General features: G+C 39.9%; 1 long non-coding RNA gene across 1 annotated transcript in view; it reads right to left on the reverse strand.

The window, feature by feature from the left end:
• The window catches only part of LOC125139197, a 39,724-nt gene extending 22,220 nt beyond the window's left edge, over positions 1–17,504 (reverse strand). Inside the window, exon 1 of the long non-coding RNA XR_007138292.1 lies at positions 17,422–17,504. This is a non-coding gene — a long non-coding RNA (uncharacterized LOC125139197). The remainder of the gene's footprint in view (positions 1–17,421) is intronic.

Raw genomic sequence — 17,504 nt, forward strand, 5'->3', positions numbered from 1 at the left:
ACAGTGATGTGTTGGAAAGGCTTTGCGACATCGGCTTGCTGTGGAGACCAGGCCTCCGGTCATTGGCTCAGCCTGATACTGGAGACCAGTAGAGGGAACGCCAAAGGGGTGATCAAGGAAGCGGAAGCGCGGTAAGTGGCTGGGTGTCTTTACTAGGCTAAAAATAATCCCTAGACAGCCAGCTCTCCTGTCCATTCTACTTTCCCATGTTTGCTCCCTGGACAATAAGCTGGACTACATCTGACTCAAAATCACTACACAACAACAGTTCAGAAACTGCTGCATCTTTGTTTTCACAGAGACCTGGCATGCCACAGTTTCGGATGCCGTCATTCAGCTAGATTGGCTCACCTCGTTTCGTGCCGACAAAAATGCAGCTCTGTGCGGTACATCAACACGGAATGGTGCAAGAACTCTGTGCTTGTTTCTAGTTACTGCTTGTCCCTAGTGGTGTTTGTGACTGTTAGATGCAGGCCATTTTACTTACCATGGGAATTCACCACAGTTTTCATTGTCGGAGTGTAGATTCCCCCATCTAGAGGCTCTATGTGAACTCTATGGGGTTATTAGCGATCTGCAGAATGTTCACCCCGTCGGACTGTTTATCATTGCCGGAGATTTCAATCATGCAAATCTTAAATCAGTGCTCCCTAAATTCCCTAAGTATGTGGACTTTGCAGCGAGAGGGGAAAACACACTGGATCTTGTAGTGACTGGAACATCTTCAGGGAGGCTGCAACCAAAGGTGACTCAGTCAACCTGGAGGAGCACATGGCATATGTGGCAGGGCATACAGTCAATCACAAACTACAAGACAGCTTTACCTGCCTGTGATAGTGATGCCTTCCTCCCAGATGTGCTGAATGACTTCTATGCTCGATTTGTAGTGCAGAACAAAGCAGAGACAAGGAAGATCATCACTCCCACCAAATGATCAGGTACAGTACTCTGTCTATCCACAGCTGATGTGAGGAGAACTCTATGCAGAGTTAACCCAAGGAAGGCTGCTGGACCAGACAACATTCTTGGCAGGGTGCTCAAGGAATACGCAGAACAGCTAGCGGATGTTTTCACTGACATCAACATTTCTCTGAACAGTGTTGTTCCTACGTGCCACAAGACACGTTTGTTTATTGTCTTTCGTCAATTTTTTGTTTGCACTGTCTTTTGTCCTGCACTGTCTTTTTGTCTTGTCTTGCACTGTTTGCACCAGGTTGCACAGCTGCACTTTTTTGTGGCTAGGACTACTTACCAAGTCCTTAGCTCTGTCTTTGTTTTATGTAACACCGTGGTCCTGGAGAAACATTTTCTCATTTCACTGTGTACTGTAACCACTATATACAGTATGGTTAAAATGGCAATACAACCTTCTTGACTTGACTTGATAACAGTCTCCAGAATTATCATCCATGATTGGATCATCATCTGACCCCACATAGCTTGAATTGGTGACTGAATATTTAGAGTCAGTGTTTCTCTAAACCATAGATATTGTAGCTCCACTTAAAAGGAAAGTAATTAAAGAGAAAAAAACTAGCACTCTGGTACAATGACAATACATGAACTTTAAAACATTCAGCTAGTAAATTAGAACGTAAATGGTGTAAAATTATCAGTTTTCGGATTAGCGTGGAAGGAAAGCCTTCATAGCTACAAAAAATCTCTTAGCATTGCTAGATGGGTGTGTTTCTCCAGCCTAATTGAAGATAACAAAATTAATCCTAAATTTTTATTTAATACTGTAGGTATCCAAAATAAATTGTGGATAAAAACACTGTCAAAGTGCACACCATCTATTTGTAGCAGTAATGACTTCATGAATTATTTCAATGGAAATATTGATAACATCAGGCAGAAAATTCAGACCATTAATTTAATACGAAACAATTTGATAGATAATGCCATTGATTATATTTTTGTTTTTGATCAGTACCTAGACTGTTTTACTCCCTTTCAAGAGATTTATTAAGTTCTTCTTAATATACAGATACTACCAGTAGTTATCCAACCCACTTTAAAGATAATAAATTTGGCTACGTGCCAAAATCTTTTATGCTAGCGGTTATAATTTTGATTGAAAAATCTGACCTCGACCGAAACCAGCTGTCAAACTATAGGCCAATATCAAAACTCCCCTTTATCTCCAAGATACTAGAAAAGGTTGTAGCTCAGCAGTTATGTTCATACCTACTGTACATAGGTTAATATTCATGAAATCTACCAGACAGGATTTAGGCCTCATCATAGCACAGAGACAGCACTGGTTGAAGTTGTAAATGACCTGTTACTGGCTTTTGATAAGGGTTGTGTCTCTTTGCTGATGTTACTTGACCTTAGTGCAGCTTTTGATACAATTGACCATGTTATTTTACTTGATAGACTAGAAAGGATCTGCCCTCTCCTGGCTCAGGTCTTATTTGACGGATCACTATCCGTTTGTAGATCTAAATGGTGATTGCTCTAAACAAATTAAGGTAATGTTTGGTGTTCTGCAAGGTTCTGTTTTAGGCCAATTGCTTTTCTCCATACACATGCTACACCTTGGTGCAATTATTTGTAAACATGGTATTGGCTAACACTGTTATGCTGATGACACACAGCTACCTGTATATGTTTCAACTAAGTCAGATGTGAGTCACCAGCTTAATAAGATTGAGGATTGTGTGAAGGACTTTAGACAGTGATGCTTACTAACCTCCTCCTGCTTAACTCTGACAAGACAGATGTACTGTACATCATGTGCAGCAGTAAAAGACCTTGGTGTGATTATTGATACAGTACCTGTGTCTTTGAAGCTCACATAAAAATATCACAAGGGTAGCCTTCTTTCATATCAGAAATATTGCTTAGATAAGAAATATGATGTCATTACATGATTCAGAAACACAAGTTCATGCATTTGTACCTCTAGGGTGGATTATTGTAATGTTTTACTGTGTGGACGTTCCAGTAGGAGCATAAACAAGCTCCAGTTAGTCCAGAACGCTGCAGCTAGAGTCCTAACTAGAACCAGAAGATATGAACATATCATCCCTATCTTATGCTCATTGCATTGGCTCCCAGTCAAGTGTTTTATTGATTATAAAATACTATTATTAAAATATAAAGCACTTAATGGTCTCATGCCACAGTACCTGAGAGATATTTTGTTTTTTTTATGATCCGTCACACTTACTTCAATCACAAGGTGCAGGCTATTTGGTACCTTGAGTACAAAAGGCTACAGCAGAGGTTTTTCTCACAGAGCCCCACAGTTATGGAACAGACTTCCAATTAGGGCCTTTTTACACCTGGTCACTTCATGTGTTTTCTCTGATCCGATATCTATACGATTTGTTAAAACTGTTCCATTTACATTAGGCCACATAAATGCGACTTAGTGAATCGGATATCAATCTGATCTTTCTATTCCCGCCCAATATGCAAATATATTTCACCTCATTTCCGGGGTAATTGAAATGGAACACGCTTTGGTGTATGTGGTTGCTACTAAAAACAGCATTTACTGTTTGCTGCATTTCTGCTGGCGGCAGCAGTGCATTTTAAGACCAAACGAGACACCTGGGTGAAAGATCGGAGCCAGCACTGGTGGGAAAACATATTTGTTTCTGGCGCGATGCGCGACTCGCGAGTCACTTGTGAGTGACGTATTCCGTTTGGGAGGAGTATAGCGCTGACGTATGTGGCTTGAACAACCACATGCATTTACACCTGTCCAGTTTCATCTGAAATGCGTCCCAGACCACCTCCTGAAGTGGTTTGAGCGATCGGATTTATATCCATCTCGAAATCATTTTGGAGGGCATTTAACCTGGTCTTTTTACGATAGGATAGCTATCGGATCACAGAAAACGCATGAAGTGACCAGGTGTAAAAACCCCCTTAGTGTTCAGGCTAAAAACACATTTAGTTTAGCTTTTTACGAAAAAGCTTTTCTTGGGTAAAGGAGTAGATATGGAGGGTTCATGGGTATAGAGTGTTTGGTGAACTGGGATGTCAGGATGCTGACAGCTTATCACCCTTGCAAGTCATTCAGGTTTGCAGACTGTGGGGTGGCTTCTTGTTAATGAATTGTCCTTGTTAATGAAGGGTCCTTTCTAAAGGATTTGAAGGACTGCTTCATAACAGCAGAAATCATGTACCATCGAATTTTTTGCTTGTCTGATTAAATGGTGCTCTCTGGGGGTGCTTTAAAAACACAAACCTCTAACTTCTCAGTTGAATATTCTTTGCTACAGTATATATTACCATCCGGTCTGAAAGAACTGCTACTTTGTAACCTGTCAACCTACCTGGGACTCAATATTTTCAGTTTTTTCTTTCTCTGCTACAGTTGTATTGCCAATTAAGTTACTGGTTTAAGTTGTTTAAACATCTCTGCTTTTGGACAGGATGCCTCCTGACTGATCTTGGGCTCCTGTCCTGCAGCAGCCTGCAATTTTGTGTCACTATTGTTATTTGATGTTTCTTGTTTTTCTGGACATGCTCAAACAAGATGGCCACTTTCCACACACAGGCATTTTATATTTTTTGTTGACACACAGAATATGTAGTTATACAGAAATTTAACAATAGTTCTAAATCTTTTTTTTTTTTATCATCTTTTAACATAATTTAGACATCACATAAAAGATGGAGGGATGGAGACTTGCTACTGATTTGAATAATTTTGACTGTAAGCAATTTACCATATCATAGCAGCATTTTCTCCAGTCCTTCATTTTTGATAAAACCTGGCACATTAGATGTGGTTAAGTTTTGAAGGGGCAAACAGAGGAAGCACTCAGAAATGAATATTGCAAATCAGAAATAAATACCACCTATCACCTGCAAAACATGTTTTCAACCTGACTAATTTCTCACACACCAGCCCACTACTGCACTTCATCCACTGGGTTCCAGTACCCTCATGCACCAGATTCAAAACAATAATGCTTGCCTACAAACCCTGACCTATTTTTCACCAAGACTCAACCCAAATTAACCTGATAACAAAACAGTACGAAAGAAGTAGAAAAAGACACTCACTGACAATGCCCACTTACTGTACTCACTCACTTACTCACTCAGTGGCTCACTCACACATGTTCACATGCATGCACATAGACAGAGTGAGAGGGAGAAAAACTTTGACCAGTGTTTTAGGCTATAACCTAGTGAACCAGAGTTAATGTATACTTAAAAGCACTTTTGTATGTCACTCTGGATAATGGGCATCTGCCAAATGCTGTAAATGTAAATAGACAGAGAGTAGAATTTCTGAAGACCTTAATTGCACATGTTCTATAGCATACTGTAGGTCACTAACTGGCAAACCGCGGTCCGGACCTGGACCCAGAAGCTGTCCGACCCGGACCTACAGCCAAAACAAAAGGTTAGGATTTAAAATTTGACAAAGTGCTTCTATTTTACCCGGCGCAGCTTTTGCAGTCTTCACGGTAAAGGTAGTGGAAATGCACAGACCTATCAAGTCTGTGTATTCCTGAAGTACAGTAAACACTGTGTCTCAACAGTGCAAGGCAGATGAGAGAGAATTAATGTAAAGTTACACTTGAAAGAATGATAGCGATAAATGTAGAAAACAAAGCGAAAGAAACAGACGAGTGAGACAGAGAAAGTGAGAAAAAGACGAGTGAGACGGAGAAAGGGAGAGAAACAGACGAGTGAGACGGAGAAAGGGAGAGAAACAGACGAGTGAGACAGAGAAAGGGAGAGAAACAGTCGAGTAAAACGGAGAAAGGGAGAGAAGCAGACGAGTGAAACCGAGAAAGCAGAGAAACAGATGAGTGAAACGGAGTCTGATTTCTGTTCACACTTCCCACTTCACGGAGCCACCTTTTTAGGGTGGCTCCAGCCATGTGATCTGTGATCTCAGCCACCCTAAAACTATAAGTATAATTTTTACTTTACTTTTACTTAAAAAATAAAAATTACGTTAAAATGCAAGACATGTTTTCGATGGGAAAGAAAATTCTTCATCAGTTTGATCCAAGAGCGAATTTTTCTTTGCTTTTAAGCACGTGTTGTAGTCTTTCAAAGTGCGTCATCAGCTGTCTGCTTTATTTGAACGGAGAAGCACAGAGTCAGTCAGAGCGTAGTGAAATTTCACTACTCTTATTACAGAGTTGATAGCACAAACAAAATATTAATACAAACAATCCATTCAATACTGAATAAAAATAACATTTATTGATTTGTTCTTTGTCTTGTGAATATTTATTTTATTAATGACTGCATTCATTGGACACACTGTAGAGAATGCACACATACATGAACTGATTTGATTCAAGACTGGCATCATTACATCATGCATAAAATTTTATTGTCCACTTTTGCCATTTTAAATAATAGCATAGCTTTTGACTTACTTATACATATAATATATAAAACTCTTGTTTTAAATTCTCACTGAGGGCTAAGCCCCCCCTAAAGATGAAATCCTAGAATCGCCCCTGGTGTCTCATTAAAAGTGGCAATGTGAAACGGCATTATGAGACAAAAAGGTTTTGAACAAAAATATCCACTCAAATGAGGAAAGTTGTCATATACATCCTGACCATGTTTGGCTCTACATACGGTACAACTGCGAGGCAGCTTTCTCTCCAATTACATAATCAAATCTAAATATTTTTCCAGGGTCACTAATGAGCACCTCCACAGGAGTATGAGAATGGCCCTGACTCCATTGAAGCCCAGGTTTAACATACTGCCAAGCCAAGCTAGAACTCAGTTCTCTCACTGAGATATAAAGGGGAAAGTTAAGCACTTTATTTAAACATACACAATTTTACACATTTTATTTATTTTCTCTTATTTTGAAATGTAGCCTTACTTTTATTTATTTAATGAGAGAACGTTATACATATCTACATACAATCATACATATGTTCAGTTCTATGTTAAGTGACAATAAATATGGTCAAAAGGTTTTTGAATTGTACAGAATTTATTTGATTTGACAGTCAGGTTTTGATTGCTTGCAGATGTTGATACAACTACTAGGCTACTTAAATATATATCACACTAACTAGTTAGACATTATGATCTTCCGGACCTTTGCTTCAAGAAATTTTCTCTTACTGGTCCTCTTTAAATTTTAGTTGAATACCTCTGCTCTAGACACTTCCTATAGCCTGTAATGAGTGTCTGGATTCTGGATGAATGAATTTTGGACCATTTCTCCTTACAAAACATCTCCAGTTCAGTTAGGTTTGATGGTTGAGAAGCATGGACAGCCCACTTCAAATCACCCCACCCAATGATATTCAGGTCTGGGGACTGGGATGGCCATTCCAGAACATTGTACTTGTTCCTCTGCATTAATGCCCAAGTAGATTTTGAGCAGTGTTTTGGGTCGTTGTTGAAATATCCAGCTCCGTCGTAACTTCAACTTTGTGAGTGATTCCTCAACATTATTCTCAAGAATCTGCTGATGTTGAGTGGAATCCATGCGACCCTCAACTTTAACCAGATTCCCAGTACCAGCACTGGCCACACAGCCCCACAGCATGATGGAACGTCCACCAAATTTTACTGTGGGTAGCAAGTGTTTTTCTTGGAATGCGGTGTTCTTTTGCCACCATGCATAACACCCCTTGTTATGACCAAATATCAATATTTGTTTCATCACTCCATAGCACCTTATTCCAAAATGAAGCTCGCTTGTCAAAATGTGCGTTTGCATACCTCAAGCAACTCTGTTTGTGGCATGTGTGCAGAAAAGGCTTCTTTCGCGTTCACTCTCCTGTACAGCTTCACCATGTGCAAAGTGTGTGGAATTGTTGAACGATGTACAGTGACACCATCTGCAGCAAGTTGATGTTGTAGGTCTTTGTAGGTGGTCTGTGAGCTGTTTTTGACCGTTCATCATCCTTCACCTTTGCTTCTCCAATATTTTACATGGCCTGCCACTTCTGGCCTTAACAAGAACTGTGGTCTTCCATATTCTCACTATGTTCCTCACAGTGGACACTGACAGCTTATATGGCTGCAATAACTTTTTGTAGCCTTCCCCTAAACCACAATGTTGAACAATCTTTGTTTTCAGGTTATTTGAGAGTTGTTTTGAGACCTCCATATTGCTACTTTTCAGAGGAGAGTCAAAGAGAACAACTTGCAATTGGCCACCTTAAATACCTTTTCTCATGATTGGATGCACCTGTCTATGAAGTTCAAGGCATAATGAGCTCAACAAACCAATTCTGTGTTCCAATTAATCAGTGCTAAGTAGTTACAGGTATTCAAATCAACAAAATGGCAATGGTGCCCAAATTTATGCACCTGTCTAATTTTGTTTTGATGCATATTGCACATTTTCTGTTAATCCAATAAACCTCATTTCACTACTAAAATATTACTGTGTCCTTCAGTTATTTGATAGATAAAAATAACATTTCTGATCCAAACACCCAAATATTTATAAATGAAAATCATGGAAATTGTCAGGGGTTTCCAAACTTTTGCATACGACTGTATTCAGTGGGGTTAAGGTCAGAGCTTTGTCATCCAATTCATCAGCTTCAGACTTAAAACCTAACTAACATAGCTGTTTAAATTGCTACTTTATTGGATGTTTTATTTTTTTGCTTTTTATACAACCACCACAGCTCTCCCATCCTCCGATACCATGGTGAACCACTTTGCTTCTTTTGACCTGGCCACCTTTGCTACAGACATGCCTCGATCTACCACCAGTTCTTTGTCTTTGGCATTCTAATTCCTACACATCCTGAAGATGCTGATGATCTTTAACAGATATCATACTCTTTCACTAAATGACTTGATGTCTGATCATCTTATTAGCAGTGATGCAGAATCCTTGGTTGTGATGTGCTAGACTTGAGTTTATTTTTAAGAAGTGTGATTATTCATTCAGTGGACATTTTATTCACTTGTTTGTATTGTTTATGTATTTGTTCACTATTTAATTTTGCATTTCTGGAAGATTTTGTAATGAGCCTTGTGTCATCTTGTTAATAATTTAGAGACACTGTTTGGATAATTTTTTGTTTAATTTCTAAAACAGTTTTCATGCACTTACAATTTTGCCAATCTGTTTGTGCTCATTATTACAGTACAGCATATGGTACTATATACTGTATTCACTGATACAAAGTGGTCAATGGAACTATACATTACAATCATATAGTTACAATTAAAATGTATAAATCAAACAAAAGCACTTAACCACTATAATAGAACATACAACTACAAACACAAATATGACTCTGAATCACAGTCAAGCTTCAAGGATAATGAGTCGAACGAAACCACTCTCTCAAGTCGTACAGGCGTAAGCGCAACTATCCCGAACCTGTCGGATTCAAAACAGTAAAGACGCCTTCACAGTCATTCATTTCCTATGGAGAGTCGCAAGGTCGCTGCGGTGCCGACCACCTGCAGATCCGTAATTTTCTGATCCGTTTTGAGCATTGTATCTATTGTATTTATAATATTTATATTTATTATTATTATTTTTAATGTTGTGTCATTGTTTCCTCAAAAATTATTTGCGTTCTTTCCGGATTTATTGTTGCATTGATTGTTTGTATTTACTGCTTCATTAATTACCAATGGAGGGAGAATACAGGCTCTTCGTTTTGCTCTCCTTTACTGGAGACGCAAAAGAAAATATTGCAAATCAGTGTGGAAAAATCACCACCTGATTCGGAGAAAAAGTCTCGGCGAGAAGATTTTTGTGGTTATTTTCGGGTCTCACGAGAATTAAAGCCGCCTTCACACTGCACACGACAAACGACCGCCGATAAACCGGAAGTCATTCATTTCCTATGGAGAGTCACAAGGTCGCTGCGTGAGTGCCGACCATCTGCGGATCCGTTAAATAATTATGTTGGCTTTGTAGAAGCCAACATTCTGATTTCCGTTATAAGCTTATTATTATTATGTTGGCTTTGTAGAAGCCAACATTCTGATTTCCGTTATAAGCTTATTATTATTATTATTATTATTATTATTATTAGGGGTCAAGCCCCGAAGGGGCGTAGACACCTATTATTATTGTCGGTTTTCTTATTATTATTATTATTATTATTAGGGGTCAAGCCCCGAAGGGGCGTAGACACCTATTGTTATTGTCGGTTTTCTAATTATTAGGGGTCAAGCCCCGAAGGGGCATAGACACCTATTGTTATTGTCGGTTTTTCTTATTATTATTATTATTATTATTATTAGGGGTCAAGCCCCGAAGGGGCGTAGACACCTATTGTTATTGTCGGTTTTCTTATTAGGGGTCAAGCCCCGAAGGAGCGTAGACACCTATTGTTATTGTCGGTTTTCTTATTAGGGGTCAAGCCCCGAAGGGGCGTAGACACCTATTGTTATTGTCGGTTTTCTTCTTCTTCTTCTTCTTCTTATTATTATTATTATTAGGGGCCAAGCCCCGAAGGGGCGTAGACACCTATTGTTATTGTCGGTTTTCTTCTTATTATTATTATTAGGGGTCAAGCCCCGAAGGGGCGTAGACACCTATTGTTATTGTCGGTTTTCTTCTTCTTCTTCTTCTTCTTCTTATTATTATTATTATTATTAGGGGTCAAGCCCCGAAGGGGCGTAGACACCTATTGTTATTGTCGGTTTTCTTCTTTTTATTATTATTATTAGGGGTCAAGCCCCGAAGGGGCGTAGACACCTATTGTTATTGTCGGTTTTCTTATTATTAGGGGTCAAGCCCCGAAGGGGCGTAGACACCTATTGTTATTGTCGGTTTTCTTCTTCTTCTTCTTCTTCTTCTTCTTCTTATTATTATTCCTCTTCTTCCATTGAAGTCAATGGCAGCCCATAGAACCGTATGTAGGAAAGTTATGTAATTTGGTACACATGTATAGGCCAGTCTTAGAAGTTACTATAGCAACTTTGGTGTGTCTAGCTCAAACCCTTTAGCGCCACCAACAGTCCAAACATCCAATTATGTTCATGTTCATAACTGCTGACTCGTAAGGCCAAGAGACACAGTTCTTGCATATTTTGGATCATTTGCTCATGCCGAATCGAATGTACCACATGACATCATTTCTGTCATGATTACCTTTCCGCCATTTTGAATTTTCCGTAATACCTACCTTGTCGAACTCCTCCTAGACCGTTTGTCCAATTTGCATGTCCTTTGGTATCTATCATCTAGAGACACCCTAGACCAAAAGTTATCAAAAGCTTTTTGATAGACCAATGCCTTCTCGTATACCGTGGCAACATACATGGTGGCTAGCACGCCAAAACAGACGTGAGGCTGTATCTTCGCAAAACTTATGCGTGTCCACACAAAACTTGGTGTATGTCATTATACTCATGACCTGACGGTGTATGCAACGTTTCGTGACAGCTCCACCTAGTGGCCACGAGATTTTAAAAACAGCTATTTTTGCTTATAACTACTGCAAACCTTAGTCTAAAATCATTAAGGACGTGTTGTTAGACTCCTTGAGGCATGCTGAGTCAAACGATACCTAACCGTCGGAACATACATGGCGGTGAGCACGTCAAACAGACTTGAGGCTGTATGTTTGCAAAACTTATGCTTGTGGACACGAAACTTGGTATATGTCATTATAGTCATGACCTGAGGGTGCATGCAACGTTTTGTGACAGCGCCACCTAGTGGCGACGATATTTTAAAAACAATGCCATATCGCTACGAAACTTGGTATGGTTAATCACCGACATGAGTGCATGTGATCGGCTTGACCCCGGAATGGCTGCTTGTTATTATTAGGGGTCAAGCCCCGAAGGGGCGTAGACACCTATTGTTATTGTCGGTTTTCTTCTTATAATTATTATTATTATTATTATTATTATTATTCCTCTTCTTCCATTGAAGTCAATGGCAGCCCATAGAACCGTATGTAGGAAAGTTATGTAATTTGGCACACATGTATAGGCCAGTCTTAGAAGTTACTATAGCAACTTTGGTGTGTATAGCTCAAACCCTTTAGCGCCACCAACAGTCCAAACATCCAATTATGTTCTTGTTCATAACTGCTGACTCGTAAGGCCTAGAGACACAGTTCTTGCATATTTTGGATCCTTTGCTCATGCCGAATCGAATGTACCACATGACATCATTCCTGTCATGAATACCTTTCAGCCATTTTGAATTTTCCACAATACCTACTTTGTCGAACTCCTCCTAGACCGTTTGTCCGATTTGCATGTCCTTTGGTATCTAGCATCTAGAGACACCCTAGACAAAAAGTTATCAAAAGCTTTTTGATAGACCAATGCCTACTCATATACCGTGGCAACATACATGGTGGCGAGCACGCCAAAACAGACGTGAGGCTGTATCTTCGCAAAACTTATGCGTGTCGACACAAAACTTGGTATATGTCATTATAGTCATGACCTGAGGGTGTATGCAACGTTTCGTGACAGCGCCACCTAGTGGCCACGAGATTTTAAAAACAGCTATTTTTGCGTATAACTACTGCAAACGTGAGTCTAAAATCATGAAGGGAGTGTTGTTAGACTCCTTGAGGCATGCCGACTCAAACGATACCAAACGGTTTTTGGACGGCCATTTTGTGTGGTGGCGAGCATGCCAAAACCGACGTGAGGCTGTATCTTCGCAAAACTTATGCGTGTTGACACGAAACTTGGTGTATGTCATTATAGTCATGACCTGAGTGTGCATGCAACGTTTCGTGACAACGCCACCTAGTGGTCACAAGATTTTAAAAACAGCAATTTTCGCTTATAACTACTGCAAACTTTAGTCTAAAATCATGAAGGCATGCTGAGTTAAACGATACCAAATCGTCGCAACATACATGGCGGCGAGCACGCCAAAACAGACATGAGGCTGTATGTTCGCAAAACTTATGCGTGTCGACATGAAACTTGGTATATGTCATTATAGTCATGACCTGAGGGTGCATGCAACGTTTTGTGACAGCGCCACCTAGTGGAGACGAGATTTTAAAAACAATGCCATATCGCTACGAAACTTGGTATGGTTCATCAGCGACATGTTCTGAGTGCATGTGATCGGCTTGACCCCGGAATGGCTGCTTGCAGCTATATTTAGGGGTCAAGCCCCGAAGGGCCGTAGACACCTATTGTTATTGTCGGTTTTCTTCTTCTTCTTCTTCTTCTTCTTCTTCTTATTATTATTATTATTATTATTATTCTTCCTCTTCTTCCATTGAAGTCAATGGCAGCCCATAGAACCGTACATAGGAAAGTTATGTAATTTGGCACACATGTAGAGGCCAGTCTTAGAAGTTACTATAGCAAGTTTGGTGTGTCTAGCTCAAATCCTCTAGGGCCACCAACCGTCCAAATACCAATTATGTTCATGTTCATAACTGCTGACTCGTAAGGCCTAGAGACAAACCTTTTGCATATTTTGGACCCTTTGCTCATGCCGATTCGAATGCACCATATGACGTCCTTTCTGTCATGAATACCTTTCCGCCATTTTGAATTTTCCATAAAACCTACTTTTTCGAACTCCTCCTAGACCGTTTGTCCGATTTGCATGTCCTTTAATATCTAGCATCTAGACACACCCGAGACAAAAAGTTATCAAAAGCTTTTTGATAGACCAATGCCTTCTCATATACCGTGGCAACATACATGGTGGCGAGCACGCCAAAATGGACGTGAGGCTGTATCTTTGCAAAACGTATGCGTGTCGACACGTAACTAAGTATATGTCATTATAGTCAGGATCTGAGGGTGCATGCAACGTTTCGTGACAGCGCCACCTAGTGGCCACGAGATTTTAAAAACAGCTATTTTCGCTTATAACTACTGCAAACTTTAGTCTAAAATCATGAAGGAGGTGTTGTTAGACTACTTGAGGCATGCTGAGTCAAACGATACCAAACGGTTTTCGGACAGCTATTTTGTGTGGTGGCGAGCACACCAAAACAGACATGAAACTGTATCTTCGCAGAACTTATGCGTGTCGACTCGAAACTTGGTATATGTCATTATAGTCATGACCTGAGGGTGCATGCAACGTTTCGTGACAGCGCCACCTAGTGGCCACGAGATTTTAAAAACAGCTATTTTCGCTTATAACTACGGCAAACTTTAGTCTAAAATCATGAAGGAGGTGTTGTTAGACTTCTTGAGGCATGTTGAGTCAAACGATACCAAACGGTTTTCGGACGGCCATTTTGTGTGGGGGCGAGCACGCGAAAACAGACATGAGGCAGTATCTTCGCAAAACTTATGCGTGTCGACACGAAACTTGGTATATGTCATTATAGTCATGACCTGAGGGTGCATGCAACGTTTCGTGACAGCGCCAAATAGTGGCAACGAGATTTTAAAAACAGCTATTTTCACTTATACTACTGCAAACTTGAGTCTAGAATGATGAAGGGAGTGTTGATAGACTACTTGAGGCATCCCGAGTCAAACAATACCAAACCGTCGCAACATACATGGCGGCGAGCACGCCAAAACAGACGTGAGGCTGTATGTTCGGAAAACTTATGCGTGTCGACACGAAACTTGGGATATGTCATTATAGTCATGACCTGAGAGTGCATGCAATGTTTTGTGACAGCGCCACCTAGTGGCCACGAGATTTTAAAAACATTGCCATATCGCTACGAAACTTGGTATGGTTCATCAGCGAAATGTTCTGAGCGCATATGATCGGCTTGACCCCGGAATGGCTGCTTGCAGCTATATTTATTATTATAATTATTATTATTATTATTTTTGATAACTTTTTTGATAGACCAATCCCTTCTCCTATACTGTGGCAACATACATGGTGGCGAGCATGCCAAAACAGACGTGAGGCTGTGTCTTCGCAAAACTTATGCGTATTGACACGAAACCTGGTAAATGTCATTATAGTCATGACCTGAGGGTGCATGCAACGTTTCGTGACAGCGCCACCTAGTGGCCACGAGATTTTAAAAACAATGCCATATCGCTACGAAACTTGGTATGGTTCATCAGTGACGTGTTCTGAGCGCAACTGATCGGCTTGACCCCGGAATGGCTGTTTGCAGCTATATTTATGTTGGCTTTGTAGAAGCCAACATTCTGATTACCATTATAAGCTTATTATTATTATTATTATTATTATTATTATTATTATTATTATTATTATTATTATTATTATGTTGGCTTTTTAGAAGCCAACATTCTGATTTCCGTTATAAGCTTATTATTATTATTATTATTATTATTATTATTATTATTATTATTATTATTAGACAAAAATTTATTTAAAAAAATGCGGCCTAGGGCGTTCGAGCCACATGCACCAAATTCAGATATGTCGTCGACCCTGGTCTGAAGCTTGTTGCTTCTATTTTTCTAAGCGATCGGAATTCCGGCATTCCCTGTACGGAAGCTCAAAGTGGCCTTTTTCCCCATAGACTTCCATTATAAACTTCTGAGGTTTGTATTTCGGCAAGTTTTCGAGCGATGTACACCGAACTCGGACAGGTTCTTTAGGACCTTACTCCGGACCAAATTTTTATTTCGTCGTTCCGATGGAATTTTCGGTTTTCCCGTAGTCGACGGTCGAACATCCCATAGATTTGAATAGGGAATTCCGAAAAGTCCTCTAAGCTCTCACACACACACAATACATCCAACATTAAGAATTGCATGTACTGTTCTATGCAGTATAATAAGTAGAATCCCATAATGACTGCAGTATTGACATGAAATGTCCAAACCCTCAGTAGCCACTTTTTGCCAAAAGTATTGGCACCCCACCGGATATTCTGGTGACGTCACTCAACACCACGTGACGTCACGTGTAGCCCCGCCCCCAAAACAAGCGAAATCAAAAATTTGCACAACATGGACATGTGACATATCAAAACACTCAGCACAATGAGGGGAACTGCCCCATGGGTATTCTGGTCACGTCACGTGACGTCACGTGTAGCCCCGCACCAAAACAAGCGAAATCAAAAATTTGGACAACATGGACATGTGACATATCAAAACACTCAGCACAATGAAGGGAACTGCCCCATGGGTATTCTGGCCACGTCACGTGACGTCACGTGTAGCCCCGCACCAAAACAAGCGAAATAAAAAATTTGTACGACATGGACATGTGACATATCAAAACACTTAGCACAAAGAGGGGAACTACCCCACGGGTATTTTGGTCACGTCACGTGATGTCACGTGATGTCACATGTAGCCCTGCCCCAAAAACAAGCAAAATTAAAAATTTGCACAACATGGACATGTGACATATCAAAACACTCAGCACAATGAGGGGAACTGTCCCACGAGTATTCTGGTCAAATCACGTGTCGTCACGTGTAGCCACGCCCCCAAAACTAGCTAAATCAAAAATTTGCACAAAATGTACATGTGACATATCAAAACACTCAGCACAATGAGGGGAACTGCCCCACGGGTATTCTGGTCATGTCACGTGACGTCAATAGTTGAACTTGTGTGACTACACCGCATCCGATATGCCGACCGGATGTTATGTATTCCAATGTTGTCCAATGTTGTGTGCGAGGTGATAAGAATTATTAAAAAGTATTAACATAAAGTTTAAAAATTACTAAAGTTTATCAAAAATAAACTTTTTGTTTTAAATGCATTGTTATTGATAAAGTAATACATTATTAATATTTATATTTGTATTATTTTTAATGTTGTTCCCATGTTTCCTCAAAAATTATTCGCGGTCTTTCTTGCATTTTTGCATTGCAAAAATTTCTTTCTTGAATTTTTGCAGTGATTGCATTGATTGATTGTACTCCTACCTTCATTCGCCATGATAAATGCTAATTAAGTTTGCAAACATTTAGCCCATTTCGGTAACACGCTTCCATGCTTCATTTTCCTGTAAGCCTCTCTGTATGAATCAAGAGTTGGATCATAAAGTAACGGGTGTTCGGAGACCACGAGAATCAGCTTCTCTCCCATGTTGACGTCTGCACGATCATATTGCACATTACGTGCGACTGTCACTAGGGGGCCAAAACCGACAGTCGTGTCCGTTTGTCGTGTGCAGTGTGTTGACGTCTACACGATCATATTGCACATTCCGTGCGACTGCCACTAGGGGCGAGGCCTGCTTGAAAATCGCTAGATTAATCGCTATACTTTACTTATAGTTTAAATTAACATCACTGCCTACATAGTAAATAAATCTAGCGACAAAGTCTCCAATTTTGCAACTCCAATAATCACAACCACCTCGAAAACATTGACAAAATTGGGCGAAAGAACTCCGAAACCATAAAGATGAGATCACGACTACTAGGAACTCGGAATTTACCACATTAGCGTGTTTAAAAACTGTTCTCTGAATAAGGAAATAAGTCGTCTATTACAATAAAGAGTTGTTTAGACAGTGCATACTTTGTTTTTAAAGTAGGTGTGATAATACAGTTTTAATATCGTTAAAAATTATGTGAAAAAATAGTTTGATGTCATTATTCTTGTTCTTACCTTTCAATGAGAGCTGGCAACTTGGAGAGGTCGGAGCTTATCGAAAAACTAAGAGTTACGAATTGTAGATTCGTTCGGTCGCG

This window comes from Tachysurus fulvidraco, chromosome 17 (genome assembly GCF_022655615.1).
Source record: "Tachysurus fulvidraco isolate hzauxx_2018 chromosome 17, HZAU_PFXX_2.0, whole genome shotgun sequence".
NCBI lineage: Eukaryota > Metazoa > Chordata > Actinopteri > Siluriformes > Bagridae > Tachysurus > Tachysurus fulvidraco.